Source organism: Lissotriton helveticus, chromosome 8, assembly GCF_964261635.1.
Source record: "Lissotriton helveticus chromosome 8, aLisHel1.1, whole genome shotgun sequence".
NCBI lineage: Eukaryota > Metazoa > Chordata > Amphibia > Caudata > Salamandridae > Lissotriton > Lissotriton helveticus.
This window is the reverse complement of record NC_136069.1, coordinates 80,028,726-80,048,378: the sequence shown is the minus strand read 5'-3', so window position 1 is coordinate 80,048,378 and position 19,653 is coordinate 80,028,726. Positions and strand designations below refer to the sequence as shown.

The following is a 19,653-nucleotide window of genomic DNA, read 5'->3' as shown; positions in this document are numbered from 1 at the left end:
GGAAATAAGAATGTACTGTAGTCACATATTATTTTCCTTCAGGAAATGAAACATGACTGCAGCGTTGAGGGCGAGCTGTTGCGATACCAAGCGAAAGGTCAGGACTGCTCTGTTGCTCATTTATGTTTTTATGATAGGATTTTACGATATTTGTGTAACTCTTAGTCTCAAGGTACAGCAGCCAAGCCCAAAACTAAACAAACAGTGCCATGCACAGGGATCAAAATCACACCCTCAGCCGAGCTGGTTCTAGAGCAGTGATTTTGACTTCTGCAGTCTCCCACTTAATAATTACTGAAATTCAGGGAATTCTATGATTTTATTTTAATTCACAAACAATCACAAAATAAATCAATATTTTCATTGCAGTGGTAAGGTTGGAGATTTTCTACATTCAACTTTGGCTACTCATCAGCTACTCATCATCCACACTATAATCTGTTTGATTTACCCTGCACTTCTTTCACTGATCCTTTGAGGATGCCAACTTCAGTTTTACATTTTGGTTCTTTATTTACATACATTTTATCAATCTGCTAATAGTATTTACTTTTCTATATTTCAAAATATTTTTATTGAAAATAAATTTTCTAAGCAGTCGTGGACCCTTAATATAGCAGCGGGTTAACAAGCACATTTCCATACTTGACATCATTCAATGACTAAAAAGAGGTAGGAATTTCTCAGGTTTAAGCATATTAATGACATCCTAGGAAATGACATCATTTGATGTGATCCAGATCAGCTCACTGGGGTAACAGGCGTGGCTTTGATACAGAGGACATCACCATGCGGGTGCTGATGGATGAAATGAGTTAAATACCTGAATTACCCTATAGAAGCATGTCACCATGGTAGGATTGCAGCCCTATTTCTGTGTAACCATTTTCCAATCCTTTCTCACAGACCATCCGCTCCTTTCTCACACACCATATGTGGCCTCCAGCTTTATCTTTGGCATTTCTCCCTGTGTCTCTGGCCTTCTACTGCGTCATATCCAAACATATTACTCCCAGTTTCACCCCTTCCTTGCTTAAGCACAGCCCTTACACGCTATCGTAGTATCATAATTTGCTTGTGCTTTTAAGAGTAAGAAGGACAGAGAAAAAGAAAGTAGAAAAGAGATACAAGGATAGAGAGGAAAAAAGAGAGACATGAGGGGGAGATTTGCAGAGAAAAACTTGAAATTGTGAGAGAGTGAGATGGAGAAAAGCAAAGGAGGAATAGTGAGAATGAAAGGATGACCTGGCTCAAAGGTATAACATATCTTCTCTTCTTCACAATGCAACATTTAAAACATAAACTATATAAATTACAAGCGAGGCAATAGTATCTATATAAATTACAAGCAAGACAGGATTGCCTTCCATAATCCTGTTAATACCCTGGAGCTTTGTCTCCACTGTTCTTTAGAACAATCCACACCATCTAGTTTTCTCAATGGATTTCGACCCTGATCTTTCTTGCACCCTCTTTTACCAACTGCATCAACACATCTGCTGTAGTTACCAGCAATTATTACCTCTCTCACATGTGACTGTCCCTACAATTTATCTTCATTTAGAAACATAAAGCTACTACACCCTTCCTGTTCACTTACTCTAATGCTTCTTCCTTTCCATAAGATGCCACTCTCCTCCAATTACACTTCTCTTCAGTCATCAGGACTGCAAGCAAATCATGCACTTCCTTGGCCTTGAAAGAGTCACGTTAGTTGGGCTTTTACTAAACACCCAAACCTTTGGTTCACCCTATCACTTGTCCTTCAACATCCACTTTCTCACACTGGCAGTCCACCCCACCCTCTGTCAATTCATTGGTCTACTACGCAGGAATCATTCTGGTGCTGGGCGTTCTACCCCTCCTCATGGTAAGGGAAACATCATTGGTAACACAATTTTTCATTACACAATATGCCAAGACCAAATCACACACCATCCTTTTTGTATATCAATTCTATTGGCTTGTGCAAATGGAATTTCTCCCTTCACCATACCATTACTCATTTCTGCAATGGCGTTGGCTTGTGGAATACACATAGCTTATATGTGAATGTGGAATTCCACAAAACGCAAGATATTGTGTAAATTTAAGTGCCATTATCTCTGATAAAAACAGAGGTATAACCCTCCTCACTGAAAATGTCAGCCACTGCATTTGTGGTGGTCTTAATCCAAATGAAGGAACTTCGCCACCAATCACTTATAGTTTGCATCCATCATATCCAAGACATATTGTAATGCTCTGCTCACCCCTACAACAGACCATTACAGTCAACACAAATGCTACGCTACACTATTCCACCGTTCAACCAACAATACTGCATCACAGTCCATGCGCAGCCACCAATACTGAAATTGCAATCATTTCTTTATTAAAGTCTGGCCTAAGTGGCTTCCATGTGTTAAATCAAAAAAAATGTCACCCTTAGAGCTAATGGCGGCACAAATTAATCTCCTCCCAGGACCACTTTGTAACTAGACAACAATCATTTTTCTATTACTTTCAAGTACAAACAGAACAAACTTGGGACTGTACTTTCCTTCGTCCTCCTAATATCAAATATACTACTCCTCTCAACACTGCATCAGCTTCCATCTCTCTAGACCAATATTCTCTGGATACCGGGCCTTGGCTCTACTCAATTACATTACCCACACTTGCCACCACTTCTTCCATTTCATTAGTTTGGACAGCTTTCTTTTTTAAAAAAAATATTTCTTTTTATTGAAACAAACATCAGCATAAAATACATTACAGTGGGTCAATCCCGGTAGCTGAGCAAACATAATGGGGTGACAGGATAAACAAAATTCAAAAGAAATTTCGGAACTTCACGGAGAGGGGGAATCATCAGATGCAACCCCATATGATGTGCATAAAGGTACCAACTAAACCACAGTTCCTTTTACAAAGCCCCGAGTCTGAAAGTCCCATATGTACCAATCTAGGACCCGATAGGTAAATCCTGTGTAAAATCTTGAGTTGAACCAGTCGGAGGCGAGCTGGGATTGCAACCTCCCTGGCAGAGGACACAGCTAACTGCCAGTCTTCCTCATCTAGCTCAATTCCATCTTGTGACCACTTGTCTCTAAGCACCTGAAGAGAATCGGTCCTGTGGTTAATCAGCTTTTTGTATATATGAGAGATTGTTTTGTCAGGCAGATGGCCATCTAGTATTCAATCTTCCAAAGGGGAAGCCTCTGAGGGCTCAGCCCCACTGGGCAATAGTGACAGGAGAGAATGCCAGACCTGTCCATACCGAAAGTATTCAGAGTGTGTACGTTTATATTCCTTCTGCATGTCTTCAAATGATTTAATCTCCCCCTTCCCCCAAATATCTTTGACCGTGGAGATACCAATGAGTTCCCACTTATCAAAGCCTTTCGTCTTCCACAGCTTGCCAAGCCGTTCAGAGTCCCAAAGCGGGGTGGCCATAGTCAACCTATCTTTCCAACCCAATGAGTCCGTGGCACAATGCCAGACGTGTACGGAATGCTTAGTAGGCCCTGTTAACTTCACCCTGTTAGGTCGAGAATATAGGGCTCTGTTATAGTTGTTACCGGGAATTAGCCATTTGTCCATTGCGTAGCTGGGGTCATCGACCCGGCCATACGTACAATGATTAATTGCAGCTAAGTGGTCCGCCCAATAGTACCTTTTGATATCAGGGAGGGCAATGCCTCCATCGTACCAAGAAAGAGTCAACTTATAAAATGCAATGCGAGGCCTCCCTTCCCACAGCAGACTTTGACAGCTTTCTTATTCTGTTCCTCCCAATGTAGAGATGAAGAAAAAGACAACCAGCTTGGATATTACGCCATAGGGTTAAAGCCCTGGAGAAGTTGATCAACAGACCCTTAGCCAACCACCTCAACAAAAACATTCTCCTAGACACCATTCAATCAGGGTTCAAACCAACTATAGAATGGAAACCATAACAGATGACATCCATAGGATCATGAACAGAGAAGAAACACACTGCAGCCCTCATGCTATTAGGCCTCTTCGGGGCTTTCAACACTGTATTACACCCTATACTCTTCAAATGACTACATGAAACTGACACCCAAGGACCAGCACTCTGCTGGATGTGCTTCTTCCTGACTGGTCGTACCTAATCAGTCAGCCTGGCACCGTACTGTTCGTAAGCCTGCAACCTCATCTGCGGCTCATCAGCCTGACCCTCTTCAACGCCTACATGATCCTGTTTGACAGCATCATTCGTTCCCATGGTATCACCATCCTATTCTATGCTGATAACACACAGCTCCTATGCGGACAAAACACCTATCGCCTGGGCCAAGTTCGCCACCTGCATGACCTAAGTCACCGACTGGATAAAAACACAACTGCCTCAAACTGAATACCAACAAGACAGAAGTTGTAATTTTTTGCAGGAAATTATCACCATGGTACTCCAACTGGTGGCCAGCGGAACCTACCCACCACCACACCAGTAACCTCAATATTGTCATTAATAATCATCTCATCATGACTGCCGAAGTCAACACCATAACTGCCTCCTGCTTCCACACCCAGAAGATGCTGAAGACAATCTTTAAATGGTTACCCACCAGCACCTGCTGAACCTTCCTCAGGCCCTCATAACAAGTAAACAAGACTACAGCAACATCCTCTACCCGGAAATCAGCAAGCAAATGTCCAGGCAAATCCAAATCTTACAGAAATCAGGAGCCAGGATTTATATTTATTTTTGATTTTTTAGAGTTTTATATAGCGTGACATCGGGTATCAGAGCGCTTTACATGAGCACCAGTTTCGTTACAGATGGACAAAACTCATTTTTCTTAGGCCTGGGGAGATTAAGTAATTTGCCCAGAATCACACGATTGTGAGCGTCATTGAAAAGACTCAAACCTGGTTCCCCAGCTTCGAGGTCGACCACTCTAGCCGTAAGGCTACATCCTCTCCCCTTGGATTACACTCAACCAACCACATCATACACACATCCAGTCCTTAATATGTAAAGGAATTGGTGATGGTGCCCAAAATTCTGCTTATAAGCCTGAGGCCAGCGCTATTACATGTCGGCATGCTAAATAACAAAACTGCATAGCCTTCAATCCAAATCATGCCCCTTTAATCCACTACCACTCATTCCCATTTATCTCACTCTTACAGGTTCCCTTTGTAACAGTTTTCCCGTCTTTTCTTCATTCTTTTCCCTTTTTTTCCCCTCTCTTGCTCTCAGTAAATGTCTGACGGGGAAAAATAAGTCCACCACACACAAGAAGTAAGGAGTAGGAGGAAAATAATGTCCCACTTCGACCTCCACTAACAACGTCTAACACACAGTGCTTAATTTGAGCCAGGGACTGGCACTTATTTTTCCTCTTTTTACACACAGAAAGAAGAGGGACTCAATAATCAAGAAATGCTGTGATCAAAGAATGAGAGGAAAACACTCAGGTGTTTGAATCTGCCCCCACACATAGTAAACTGTGTCATGGTTCATCATAGGGCTGCTGACACACCTCCGCGCAAGCCAACGCTGGAGGTGGAGCAATAGGGAGGGGAAGACAATACAACATACAACAATGAAAAACAATGGGATCATAAGTGAATAAAGGTGCAGAAGTTGTAATTAAAACTAGGCACAGGTAATCCTTAATCCCATTTTAATCATTGATTCCCTGCCCAGAGTAAAAAGGTCTAATGAGAGACCACTGGATGGTGGTGTGAAGGACTTATAATGAGTCACCTACTCCTTATCTCTGCAGAAAACGTCAACATGTTTCAGCTAGTAAAAGAAAATACCCCGGGTTTCATCAGGACTTGCATATAAATTATCCCAGGGGTACTAACCCTCTCTCCTTTGTCCAAGGGTAGAGAGTAGAAACCCTTATCAATGAATACTCCCAACTAGTATGTCGAGGTGATTTCCGTGGGGAACCTGTAAAAAAGGCAGTAAAAACACGTATCAAGCAAATAGTCCAGTGCCCCAGTGAATACAATTACACGCACATAAAAACACCCTGTAAATGTTCCCCCGAACTGATCAAGACAAAGATTCAAATGTAGGCAGTACATCCCGTATCAGGCCAATAGAATATAATTATCCAAAGTCCATCGGTGCACCTAGTAGTTCTATGTGTCCCAAACATGTGCATAGTCAGCACTTATTTACTATAGCTTGCAGTAGCGGGCTATACCCGCTATTAAAGGCCCCTCCCATGTTAAAGCCCTGCGCCGAAGGCGAGGGACTTTAACAAGGGACCAGCACTTTAATAGCGGTATAGCCCTGCTACGAAGGGCTATAAGGTTATTAGAACGTTCTGCCACTAGAATGTTCTAACAAATAAAACAAAGGCCTCTCGGAGCTCGAAGGGATTTACAGCATTCCAATGTTCTAATATTCAGTACGATTAAAAATATGTAAAAACGTGGAATGTCAATGGGTTAGGAAACAAAATTGAACGGGGCTTGGTTTCCACTTATCTTAAACGACTTAGACCTGAAATCGTCTTCCTACAGGAGACACACCTGTTGGGATCTAGCTGTTCTTTCCTGGGTAGAGGACATTACACTACACTAGCGCATGCGGGCTTCACGAAGAATTCGAGAGGGGTGGCGATTCTTATTAAAAAACCTCACCCACTCCGTGTTGCTCAACAATGGGTGGACCCAGATGGGACGTACGTAGCAGTGCAGGGCAGTTGGAAACATAGGCAGTTCTTTCTAGTGAGTGTCTACGCTCCAACACGCTTGCAACAACGCACATTGGATGAACTCACAGGGCTCCTGTTACAATCCGGCCCCGCCAAACACATTGTAGGGGGGTCTTTAACCCCTAGCACAGCACCACCGTGGCTTGTGACGGAATGGTTCTGTCATGAGCCACGGTGGTGCTGTGCTGGTGACGGAATGATGCAGTCACGGCCCGGCCGCCGCACCTATGCGGCGCTGATTTCGTGCCTGCGCGGCGCGTTCTATTAAGCGGGCGGTGCCGTGACGGAACCATTCCATCACAAGCACAGCGCCACCGCGGCTTGTGACGGAGTGGTTCCGTCACAAGCATGGCGGTGCCGCGCGCCCCCCCCTCCCTTCTAGCGCCGCGGCAGAATTACCGCCGCGGCCAAGGGGTTAATGACTTAATCGAACCCTCAATAGATCGCACACAAGCACGAGCTGTACCCCAGGGTCCTATAGCTCTAGCGCAGTTTTCAGAACAGCCTTGGGCTGGCCGACATCATCCAATGTGACTAGCTTACTCCTACTTCTCCGGGGCTCATAGGGTGTTCTCGAGATTTGACCACCTCTTTGCTCCAACAGGAGAGGTCACCAAGGTGGAGTCAATAGAATACCTTGTCTAGGGCATTTCTGATCACTCACCACTCCTGTTGACGGTGGGAGGGAGGAGTAGCCACCAGGTGGCGAACTGGAGACTGATCTCTTGGGCCTTGATGGAGGAATGGGTCGCGGAAGAGCTCAGGGTGGAATCCGAGCTGTACTTTGTAGAAAACGCCGGCTCAGTACAATCTGCGGTCACTTTGTGGGAGGCCTATAAGGCAGTACTCAGGGACAGGGCACATAATATTGTTGCCCATAAAAAGAAGCGGGAAGCTCAAGAATTGGAGGCCCTAGAGGACACTGGACTGCACCTAGAAACTAACGCTACCGCTACGCCAGATAGCCATATAGTGGGTCAACTTGAAATAACTAGGAAAGAGTATCAGGCACTAGCGACTAGTGAGGTCCGGTCTCAGCAACTGGCAGTCCAACATCACCTATACGAAACAGGGGACAAGGTGGGAAAACTACTTGCTTGGTTGAGCAGGAAGGAAATGGAGGTGCATTGGGTACTCTCTATCCGGGAACACCAATACATATATACCACACCAGCAGACATAGCGGGGGCCTTTGCCCGATTCTATAAAGACCTGTATACAGCTAAAACACAGAAGAGCGTGGAACAAATCACTCAATACTTGGGGCCATATGTATCAACATACCCTTTTGTGATTTCTTAATAGCGAATTTTAAGGAATCGCTATTTAAAAATCGCAAAATGGTATGTATGTAGAAAATCGCTATTTTTTAGCGATTTCTTAAGATTCCTTAATTGCGATTAGCAAATTGCTAATCGCAATTCAGGAATAATTTCCCATTCATTTCTATGGGCCAGGAGGCCCATAGGAATGAATGTGAAATTATTCTCCATTTGCGATTCGCAATTTGCTAATCGCAAATTGAGAATAATTTCAAGGGTGCAGGGGTGTCTCAAGAACACCCTGCTGCACCCCTGAAAATGACATGTGTGTGCATATGGCGCACATACATGCCCTAAGGGCATGTATGAGCGTCACATGGCACCTTTGGATTTAAAAAAAAATGCTTTTTTAAGAGAATTCGCAACTTACCACCAACTAGAAGTTGGTGGTAATTTGCGATTCCTTAAGGGCATTTTGGAAAATTTTTTCCTTGATACATTGCTTTTAAGGAATCGCAAAATTTGCGATTCCGTAAATGCAATCGCAAAATAAGGAATGGCAAATTTTGCGATTCCTTATTTTGCACCCAAATTGTTTTATACATACCATTTTGCGAAAATGGGTTCGCAAACGTTTGCGGACCCATTTGGCCTTGATACATATGGCCCCTTGACACAATTTCGTTGCCCGCACTATCCCAAGAGGATAGAGATAGGCTGGGGGAAGCCTTAACTCTTGAAGAAGTGACGGAGGCCATTAGCCATCAAAAGTCGGGGGAAATCCCTGGCCCAAATGGGCTCCTGGGGGAGTTTTTTTAAATTAAATAGTGGTCTACTGGCCCCACATTTGCTGCAGACGTATCAGGCATCAAAGGAGCAAGGGAGCCTCTCTTAAGATCTACGGAAGGCCACCGAAGTGGTGATCCATAAAATAGGGAAGCCACCAGAAGAATGTGGGTCTTATCGACCCATATCATTGCTGAACATTGAAACTAAGATCCTGGCCACTATCCTCGCTGTGCGTCTCTTGACATTCATTGCTCTCCTGATCCATTGAGATCAGTCAGTTATACCACAGCGAGCCACCCGTTTCAACTTACGACGTCTGGCTAACTGGATACACACGATACAGGGCCGAGATAACCCACAACTGCTCCTCTCTCTCGATGCGGAGACGACATTCAACACCATTCATTGGCCTTTTATGTGCTGTGCCCTAGAAAAATTTGGATTTAGTCCTACGTTTAGGGAATGGGTGGCATTTCTCTATAACGCGCCTGAGGCCAGGGTTAGAGTCAACGGGGCAATGTCATTGAGTTGGTCAATTCAGTGGGGTACTAGGCAGGGCTGTCCTCTATCTCCATTACTATTTGCGCTCATACTAGAACTCCTGGCCTGTATGGTTCGATCCAGCCAAGGACTGGGCGGTTTTATAGATGATTCTCGTCACCTAGAGGCCAAACGCATATCGTTATATGCTAATGATATTTTACTATATGTGACGGACGCAATTGAGACACTTCCCAAACTCTTGCACATTTTTGAGGAGTATGGCCATCATGCGGGGTATAGGATTAACTGGACTAAATCCACCTCATACCCAGTAGCAGGGGTGGTGGAACCTCAGTCCTACCTGAACTGCCTAAGATTATCCCTGGACGGGTTTACATACCTTGGGCTATATATCACTACTAATACTGCGGCTTTGTAACAGTTTTCCCGTCTTTTCTTCATTCTTTTTCCTTTTTTTCCCCTCTCTTGCTCTCAGTAAATGTCTGACGGGGAAAAATAAGTCCACCACACACAAGAAGTAAGGAGTAGGAGGAAAATAATGTCCCACTTTGACCTCCACTAACAATGTTTAACACACAGTGCTTAATTTGAGCCAGGGACTGGCACTTATTTTTCCTCTTTTTACACACAGAAAGAAGAGGGACTCAATCAAGAAATGCTGTGATCAAAGAATGAGAGGAAAACACTCAGGTGTTTGAATCTGCCCCCACACATAGTAAACTGTGTCATGGTTCATCATAGGGCTGCTGACACACCTCCGCGCAAGCCAACGCTGGAGGTGGAGCAATAGGGAGGGGAAGACAATACAACAATAAAAAACAATGGGATCATAAGTGAATAAAGGTGCAGAAGTTGTAATTAAAACTAGGCACATGTAATCCTTAATCCCATTTTAATCATTGATTCCCTGCCCAGAGTAAAAAGGTCTAATGAGAGACCAGCGGATGGTGGTTTGAAGGGCTTATACTGAGTCACCTACTCCTTATCTCTGCCGAAAACGTCAACATGTTTCAGCTAGTAAAAGAAAATACCCCGGGTTTCATCAGGACCTGCATATAAATTATCCCAGGGGTACTAACCCTCTCTCCTTTGTCCAAAGGTAGAGGGTAGAAACCCTTATCAATGAATACTCCCAACTAGTATGTCGAGGTGATTTCCGTGGGGAACCTGTAATAAAGGCAGTAAAAACACTTATCAAGCAAACAGTCCAGTGCCCCAGTGAATAATATGACACGCACATAAAAAACACCCTGTAAATGTTCACTGATCAAGTACAGTGATTCAAATGTAGGCAGTACATCCCGTATCAGGCCAATAAAATATAATTATCCAAAGTCCATCAGTGCACCTAGTAGTTCTATGTGTCCCAAACATGTGCATAGTCAGCACTTATTTACTACAGCCTGCAGTAGCGGGCTATACCGGCTATTAAAGGCCCCTCCCATGTTAAAGCCCTGCTCCGAAGGCGAGGGACTTTAACAAGGGAACTGCACTTTAATAGCCGGTATAGCCCTGCTACGAAGGGCTATAAGGCTATTAGAACGTTCTGCCTCTAGAATGTTCTGCATTAGGGACTAGAATGATTGCGAAAAGAGCCTTAAACTGTGTAATACCTGAACTATTGTGGGAAATGATGATTGATTTTTTATATGATCTTCAGCAAATGTATATTTGTAACATTGCGAACCTGGATGGTGCTCTCTCTTGGAGGGAGTGTAGTATTGTTTTATGTCTCCCATCTACTATCACTGTCTGTAGACTGCTCGGCATCATGCATTCATGACGTAATTGTTTATATGTATCAACATTTAAAAGCAAATAAAAATATTTTTTACAAAAATAAATATGTAAAACAATTGACACAGCAGGTCAGGTCTCACTGCTAGGCGAGAGGAGCATAATCATGCAGTCGGCCGGTCTTACCGAGTTCTTTCAAATTCCAAACCTGAATTGGCGGGGGAGTGAGGGCAGCTCCCTATTGTCACCCTCTGAGGTACATTATGATAGATAAATAAATTGATAGTGAGTTAATTAGGTTAGAGGTGAGCGTTCTAGCAGTCATGCTCTCACTGTGGACACCCGTCAAAGCCTGACCCCGTGTAGTGATTGAGCCATTTTGTATGGAAACGGCTCGATTATGACTGTTGCCCACTACCATCTCAGTATATTTTGCTCTAATATAGCGCTGTGTAAGCCTGAATAATACGAACTAGCTGTAAAGTAAGACTCGATAATGTTCTTTCTGTGCCTGACTGTATCTTGCTTTAAGGCAGGACTTACCTATTGGCTTTGGCATACACTAATGCCATCTTGCATACTAATTCAGGCTCTTTACGGTAATAGTGGCCTATGCTTAAGAGACTCCATTTTCTAAGCTGTCACCATCTTCTAAGCTTTTCTGGGTGAGGAGTCATGTTTTACTTGTCACTTGTTTTTCGCACTTTGTATGCTGGTAGGAACCGGTTCTTGTCGGAGGAATGTGCCCGCTCTGCCCCGGAGTCATAACAAACGCCTAGCTAGCTGATGCTGTGACCTTGGCGCAGAGTGGTACGTAATCTGATGGGAACAGGGGGCGAGGCTTGCTAGAAGCATAAAACCAACGTTTCCACTTGTACTAAAGGGGGAGTCTGGGTCTCGACCACTGGTAGTACATCACGTTGCAGACGTGTAGCGGTAACAGTGGAGCAGAGAATCCTGATTCGGCTGGAGAAACAGGCTCCCCTCTGGCGAAGTGGAAGCGGGATGTGTAGATACTTGGTGAGGTGTTCCACTAACTCTTATTTCCTAACTGTTCTTATCTATTGTCTCCTATTTTCAGGTTGTATACTGATTTACATATAAGTTCTGTATATGTACATCTTAATTGTGTTAGCAATTGCTTAGGGATTGATGTAAAGAAGGCCTATCATGACATAGTAGTAATTTCTTTCTTTTGTCCTCCTATCATTATGTAATAAAGAAACCCCAGAATACATATATCATTATTTGCTTGTATTCCTTGGGATGGGAGGTCAGGGCCTTTCTGACCCAAATGCTGTAGCATCGGAAGGATGGTAAGTTTCCCTTTCTGCAGGTAATTGTTGAAGGGAATATTCTGCTCTCATCTAGGGAAACCAAAACTGATAAGTAATCCACCCCGAGGCATTGTTAGGAGGAGTGCGCGTTGTTTTAGCACCACAAGGGTGGGGTTTGTTTAGCATTTTTGTTACCCTGTGGCCCTTGGTATTGTGTTGTGTTTTTGTACCCTAGGGTACGTTGTTACCTTGTGGCCCTTGGTTTCTTGCGTTGTTTTACCGAGTGACGTTGTTTTCCCGGGTTGTTGTCATTGTCGTCGCTGGTATTGTTTCTTGCGTTGTTGTCGCCAGTTGGAGTTGTTATTCGCAAGCTCCTCGGCAATAGCCATATATCTTTAGTTAGTTGTTAGTATTATTCCTTTCTTAGATAAGTATTGTGAAGTGTTGTATCTTTTTGGGTCTTGAGAGGGGATAAGGTAAGTATGCCCTGGTGATTGGCAGAATTATCAGGTCATTACACCCTTGTACCAGGCGGAACTTAGCAAAGTAAATAAACTATTGAGTTACAAAAGGGGCTCGGGGCATCTATAGAAAGTGCCTCAACATACACTTCCTGGTGCAGTCTAAGGACTTGCACTTACTTCGTCAAGGTGAGCCGTCATAAGATGAATAGTCCCTCCCGGCGCCGTGCAGGAACAGAGCCCAGTACCGTAGCCAGCCATATCAACCTTTCCCGCCCCTGTCTACGTCATCACATGGGTATGGCACACCGTCAGGGGCGTAGGTACCAGGTCAGGACGCTTAGGACAACTAATCTAGAAATCTAGATCGCTAAACTACTGCGCCATCTTGGAAGTGCCAGCCAGATAGTGCGCTTGCACACTCCCAATAGGATTGTCCGGGACTCCTCTTATTCAAGAGCTTCCACCCCAAGTCCTTAAAGGAGAATTTACTGGTAGGGCAGTTTCTGCGCCTTCACAGAAATTGCTCCAGCACTGAGGACTTCAGATTAGAAGCCAACGCTCTGACATACAAACTACAGCAAAGGAAATATCCACGAAGGACTGTGAAGAGGACCCGAAAGAGAGCGTCTAATTGTAACAGAGAAGCCTTACTGGAAACTGTGGAAAAGCCTCCCACATATAAAACAATATGTGTTACCACGTTCAATACTGCCTCCAACAAGATTAAAATAATTATCCTACGGAACTGGAGAATCCTAATCTTCAATGGTCTGTGTCTGGAGAAACCTTTATTCTCTTTTAAAAGGAGCCAGAATATCAAGGACCTGCTGGTCCACACTAGACCAACTACGACTTCCATCAGATAATGCCTACTGACAGACAACGAAGGTGGGTGGACCCTCCCACTAGTGACAGGACACACAAAATGTGGGGGATGTGATATCTGCCACCTTACAGCTAATACCAAAACAGTGGATGTTGGTCTCAACCAGCCCTGGGAGCAACAAAAGCATACCAATTGTAATTCCACCAATGTTGTGTATATGCTTAGATGCCCTTGTAAACTTATTTACATAGGGATGACCATCTTAAGGTCCCTGGCTCAAATTAAGCACTGCACACATCACCCAACACCTCAGGGAACTCTACTGGCTTCCCAAACACAAATAAGTTATTTTCCATCCCGTCATGCACACCCTCAAACCCATACACAACATGGACCCACCATACTACTACTACTTCAGCACCTGCATAGTATTTTAAAAACCCACAATACACCTCTGCAAAGCTGGACTCCTACTCGCACACATCCCCTGCATGCACAGACCCGATCTGGCAGCCGGGCCTTATCTTCCATTGCTCCTAAGTCCTGGAGTTTCCAGCCACTGCACATCAGAGCCGTCCCTTCCATTTACAATTACAAAAAGCTATAGACTTCACTCTTAGAATACATCCCACCAGTGTAGCCCTAGGCCAGACTAGGTTGACCCTGTTTTAAGCGCCAGGATACCTTCCCAGCTGAATTTGTCAAAACATTTATGTTGACACTTGGATGACAAGGGCTTTTTGCTGGTTGGTCCCCACTTTTTGCCCCCACTTTTTGAATATTTGGTACTGGTATACTGACACTGAAATGCACAGGGGCCTGTTGCCCTGGCCTCGGTGCATGTTCTTTTACCAATAAAAGTATATGTTTAATTGGTTTGCACCCAACTGGCATAGGTTAACTTACTTATACGTCCTTTTTATATTGCACCTGGTGGACCCTGGGCCTATAACTTAAATGTCCCTTGTGGACTGAAGCACTAATTGTGCCACAACGAGTGTGACGAAGCATAGCAAGACTCCACGTCTGCCATTAAGACTGGCAAAGTAGTTTGTAAACTGCTACCTTGACTTTGCCAATACCTGGAAACATGAAAAAGCCCAACCCTTCCTTTTTAATATTTTATACATTACCCAAAAGGTAGGCCGAACACTCTTTAAAGGCAGGGTGCCTTATGTTAAAAGATAGACGTATATTTTGATGACTTTACATGTCCTGACAGTAAAAACACCATACTGTAGATTTTAATGTAGTAAGAGTAGTACCCCCATGATCAACTATGGCAACCAAGCAGTGCTAATTTCTAGATGGGACTACTAAATCTGATGCTTCAACGTATTAAAAGAATTGTAGCATTAAACCCGACTTGTAGGCCATTCTTATTTTACATCAATTCTTGGTGTCCAGTGAGTTTCTGACTCATAGGTCAAGAAGGTAGAAATTGAACCTGTCAATCTTCCCCCTAAAGTGGCAGACTTTTTGATGCCCAGGGCTAAGGGCTGCAGTCCTGTGCCAGGAATGGCAAGTCCCACACTCCATCCTAATTCTCCCTTTTTCACTGTGATGGGCAGGTAAGGGGTAAACTCCACAATCTAGCCCCAAAGGATAGTAAAGGCAACCCAAACGTCCAGAGAAAATTGTGAGAAACGGAGTGGATTGATGTGCTTGGTCCTCTTATCATCCGGCTCCAATGCTGGCCACCAGACAGTATTCTTCCCCCACAGTGAGACAGACTCTGTTGTATATACCACCTCCTTCAGTCCATATGTCAAAACTATCTGGATTTCCTCATATTTGCCATGAGGAATGGCTGTACTATTCGGGCTCTAGGTCAGCCTGAAATCAGAAAACCCTACCTACCGTGGGCAATTCTGAAACCTACAAACCCAGGGAACTTTATGGAGGTGTTGCATGCCTGAACCCCAGCACATTGTCTTACCCAGCATTCCCTGTAAATGTTAAAATATAGGCCCAAAAGACAATTTTTTCCAATCTTAAATGACAGAAAACTCAGGAACCTCCATCCAGTGGCCAAAGTATTTCTACCCTGCGCTCATACACTTCTCTCGATTGAAACCCACTTCCACATGCATGAGTAGACTTAACGCATGTCATTGGACCAGAAATGTAACCACATGAAGACCTTATTGACACCACATTGACTTTATATGATCTAAGTTTTGGCAGGATCTTTTTGCAGGCCTTAGTTCTTCTCACACCAGTGGGGTACTATTTTTATCAAAAGTGTAGGAGTGCTGTGTGGTAGGCGTTTGGTCGCTCTCTGAGAATTCTGAATCTTCCCCTCACAGAAATGTGAGGAAACTCTGTGATTTTACCCAAAGTTTAAAGTTTGCAGGGCATTTCAGGTAAGAAAACATAGTGGGATCCATGCAAGTCACAGCACCCTGGAGTTAACTGGGTGTCTAGTTTTCTGAAATATATGTGCATGGTACGTTTCCTTGGGTGTTAGCCGAGCACAGGCTCAAATACCGCACTTACCCACATCACCAAAATATCAATTTGAAAGGCAAAATCTTGATGTTACTTTCGTGGGTATTGGGGCATTTCCTGTTGTGGGTGAAAGGCCCAGTCGCACAATGGAGTACCGGTTTTATAAGGAGAAGGGCAGGAATACAGAATAGAAGGACATTTGTTATCACCAGTTGAATTTCCCTCCATATTTGGATTACAGATGTACGCCAGTGTACAAGAACACATTTTGCAAAAATGCCCTTTGATAAACTATTTTGTAAATAACCCCAAATCCAACATATTAAACCTGTCAGCCTTGTGGTGGTCTTCCCCAAACTTTTTTGCCGTCTCCCCTCCTATTTTTCTGAATTTGTTTCTTTTGACCTTATAACTCAATGCACATTGTTACTGCTAACCAGGGCTAAAGTGCTTGTGCTCACTCCCTGAATGGTAAAATTGGCTTACTCTTGATTAGAATATTTAATTTACTTATACGTCCCAAGTAAAGTAAACCTCTTGCTAAGCCTAAACCCCCCATTTGTATACATACAAATCACCCTTCACATAGGCCGTAGACAGCCCATAGGGCAGATTGCATTGTAATCAAAAGGATGGACATATACTTTCAAGTTTTACATAGCCTGGTAGTGACAAATTCACAAATTTGATTTTCACTATTGTGAGGCCTATCTCTCCCATAGGCTAACATTGGGGTCCCTATTACATGTAATAACTAGTAACTTTGATGTGGAACAGGTTGAAAAGTGTCTAAAGGAAGTGTAATTTAAAATACTCTTTAATGGTAAAGTTGGATTTTTAGTCACAATTCTGAAAATTACACTTTTAGAAAGTTGGCATTTCAGTGTCCTAACCATTTGGTGCCTGCAGCTTGTTTTCTGGCTCGTATGACTAGGTGTAGTTGTCAGTTAGCCTTTGTGCATTCCTCCCAGACAGTTACACAATTGAGGGACCAAGTGTTGCCTGAATGGGCCATCTCAGGCACACTTGCACTTCAAAGACTGTGCTTCACACTAGCTATTGTGCCAGCAGACAGACTGGGACCAAGGCAGGGAGGCAGGAATTCCAGACACGTCTGTCGGGCTACAATTCCAGCAATTTCTTCCACTTCAAAAGGGGCACCAGGTATACAAATAGTGCTCTTAGAACCACTCTTCAATTCATTTCTGGTCCTTGGGAAGGACTCTCAGAGGACTGCTTGGCCACCTGTGGCCTGCTGTGTACTTCAATGGATTGCCCCGTTGCACCAAGAGGCCGGCACTACTCCCTGAAACCTGCTTGAACCTAATAATTCCGAGGGACTCGAAAGGCTATTTGGCTGGCCTCTTGATCAGAGCTGCAGGGATTGAAAAGTCTCCAACCATCGTGAACCTGCATCTGGACCCAGCCTGAGTGAGTCCTAGCACTGCAAGAGCTGCCCCTCCAGCCATGGACCCTTGAAAGTGGTGCTAAATGTGATCTGATAGCCCAAATCCAAAACTGGGGACTTAGAAAACTTTCTGCCCAAGCGTGCTCTGAAAACCAAGAGGAGACTAGGACCTTCTGGCGCGCGGATCCGCCCAAGGTGCATCACTTCTTGGCCTGACTTCACTGCAGCTCCCGCTATGTTCTGCTCTGCAAAAGACACACAATTGATCAACAGAATGCAGAAGAAATCAAAACATTCTCCTCCAGTCAAGAGATCTGGGTTAAATCCATCATACTTTTTCTCACCATGCCATATGACCATATGTAAATCAGTCTTGTCCCTGTGCCTTATCGGAACAGTCCAGCCCAAACTGCCAGGATAGCTTGAATCCAATGGCACAGTGAGCCTGGGACCCACATCTGGGCATACCCGGTGCCCTAAGTTGGCAGGGTATGCCCGGATGTGGGTCCCTTGGACGGCAGTGGTAATGGCCTGATCCAGTCGCTCGGTGCACGGAGGAGCGATTTCGCCACAAAATCTGGAGCTAAAGCGACAGTTCAACGATGCGGAGACCAGATTTCAACCCTCGAATGTATGCGACGTAAAATGCGGCAGGAAGACCCGGTGGTTTTTGCCCTGGATGTCAGCAAATTGCTAATGAAGATAGCGGGACCTGCTGACTCGAAGCCCACAAAAAGGCGGCGCCTGGACAACGGTGTAATGCAGGAGAATACAAGCTATTACAACTGCGCGGCAAAACCCTTTTGCCCTGCTACAACCCCCCCCCAGAAGATGGGTGATTGCAGATAGCGGTGCATAATTTGTGAGCTTTCAAGGATCCTGTCTGTTCAAACAAACCGTTTATGTATGTGCTGCCTGACCCTGCAATGGTGCCGAATGACTCGCTAAACCCACAATCTTTAACGCCTCCGGCGCTGCAATCCCAAATTAGACCGTAAAGATCAGTGCCTGCCTGCACCCACATATTCTACAGCTTCTACTTCTGCCGGCATGGAAAGTGTTTAAAGAAAAATGGTGAACCCAATATATGCTTGTAGGCTTGGGCAATAAAATCAATCAAAGTAAAGATGTCTACAAGGGATTTCACTTGTTTTCAAAGTATTGTAAGTTCAGAATTATTTATGCGTCAGTTAAATGTAATCAGACTCCTAGGTGTCCCACTACGACAACCAAACTAAATCTAATTAACGAAGCACAAAAGAAAAACAAAGCAAACAGAAGATCCTAATCGTAGAAAATGAATTTATCTGATTTTGGCATGTTTTAAAATTGAGAAGGGTACAGTTGAACAAAGTAGATATCAGCAAAATAAAGTTATGGCAAAGATGTACAAATGAATTTGAACACACAATTCATAACCTATGTCAGCTCCTAAATATCACAAAGCAAATATTATCCAGAACTCAATAAATATTGCTTCAGAAAAACAATTTTTCTTGGAGTTGGCGGGACTGTCGACATTTCGGTCTTTGTGGCTTCAGTCCATTAGACCATCCTGAGGACAGATAACTTTATGCAGGATATACAACCTTCTATGGTAATCACAAGGAGACAAATGTTGACCTTAAGTCAGATTGGCAGTGGATAACAGCGTAGAAATCACTGGCAGTGGAAAGCAGTGTGAAAGTCATTGGTTGTATCAGACAACAAAAATGTCAGAGTAGTGAAGCCCGCAATGAGTCTTCCTATATTATTCAAGAGTGGAATGGACTTCAAATTAGCAACCGATAACAAACGATGTACGGCTGATGGAGGTTTTCTCAAACACAGAGGCACAATAGACTGATCAGTAGTCTCACGCGACAGAGGTTCGGCCGTACTGCGTCAAGGAATGGAAAGTGAGCACCCGCTGGTTGCAGGAAAGAGGTACGCCTGAGCTTAAAATGGCAGCGAAGCTCCCGTGATTGGGAGAGAAGATGGGTGCACGTGTGCTGATGCGTGTGAGTTCCTGCGGTTATTTCTCTGTACTACCACGCTGCCTCACTTTTTAATGCAAGTGCTTCATGTAGAAGTTTGTAGTCCTGATCTCCTGATACGCGTTCTTTGATCAACTGCGCTGCACTATTTCCAGAGGCAAAGTGCGCATAAGGATCTAGGGAGGTCCTCACTGATAAATAAGGCACTACGGAGGTTTCTGTGCTTACAGAAGTTGTGCTGAAATGTGAGGCTCAACCCCATGTGTA

General features: G+C 44.1%; 1 protein-coding gene across 2 annotated transcripts in view; it reads right to left on the bottom strand.

The window, feature by feature from the left end:
- LOC144772394 (uncharacterized) overlaps nt 1-19,653 on the bottom strand; it is a 552,770-nt gene that overhangs the window by 161,659 nt on the left and 371,458 nt on the right. The gene's annotated exons all lie outside the window — the stretch shown is intronic.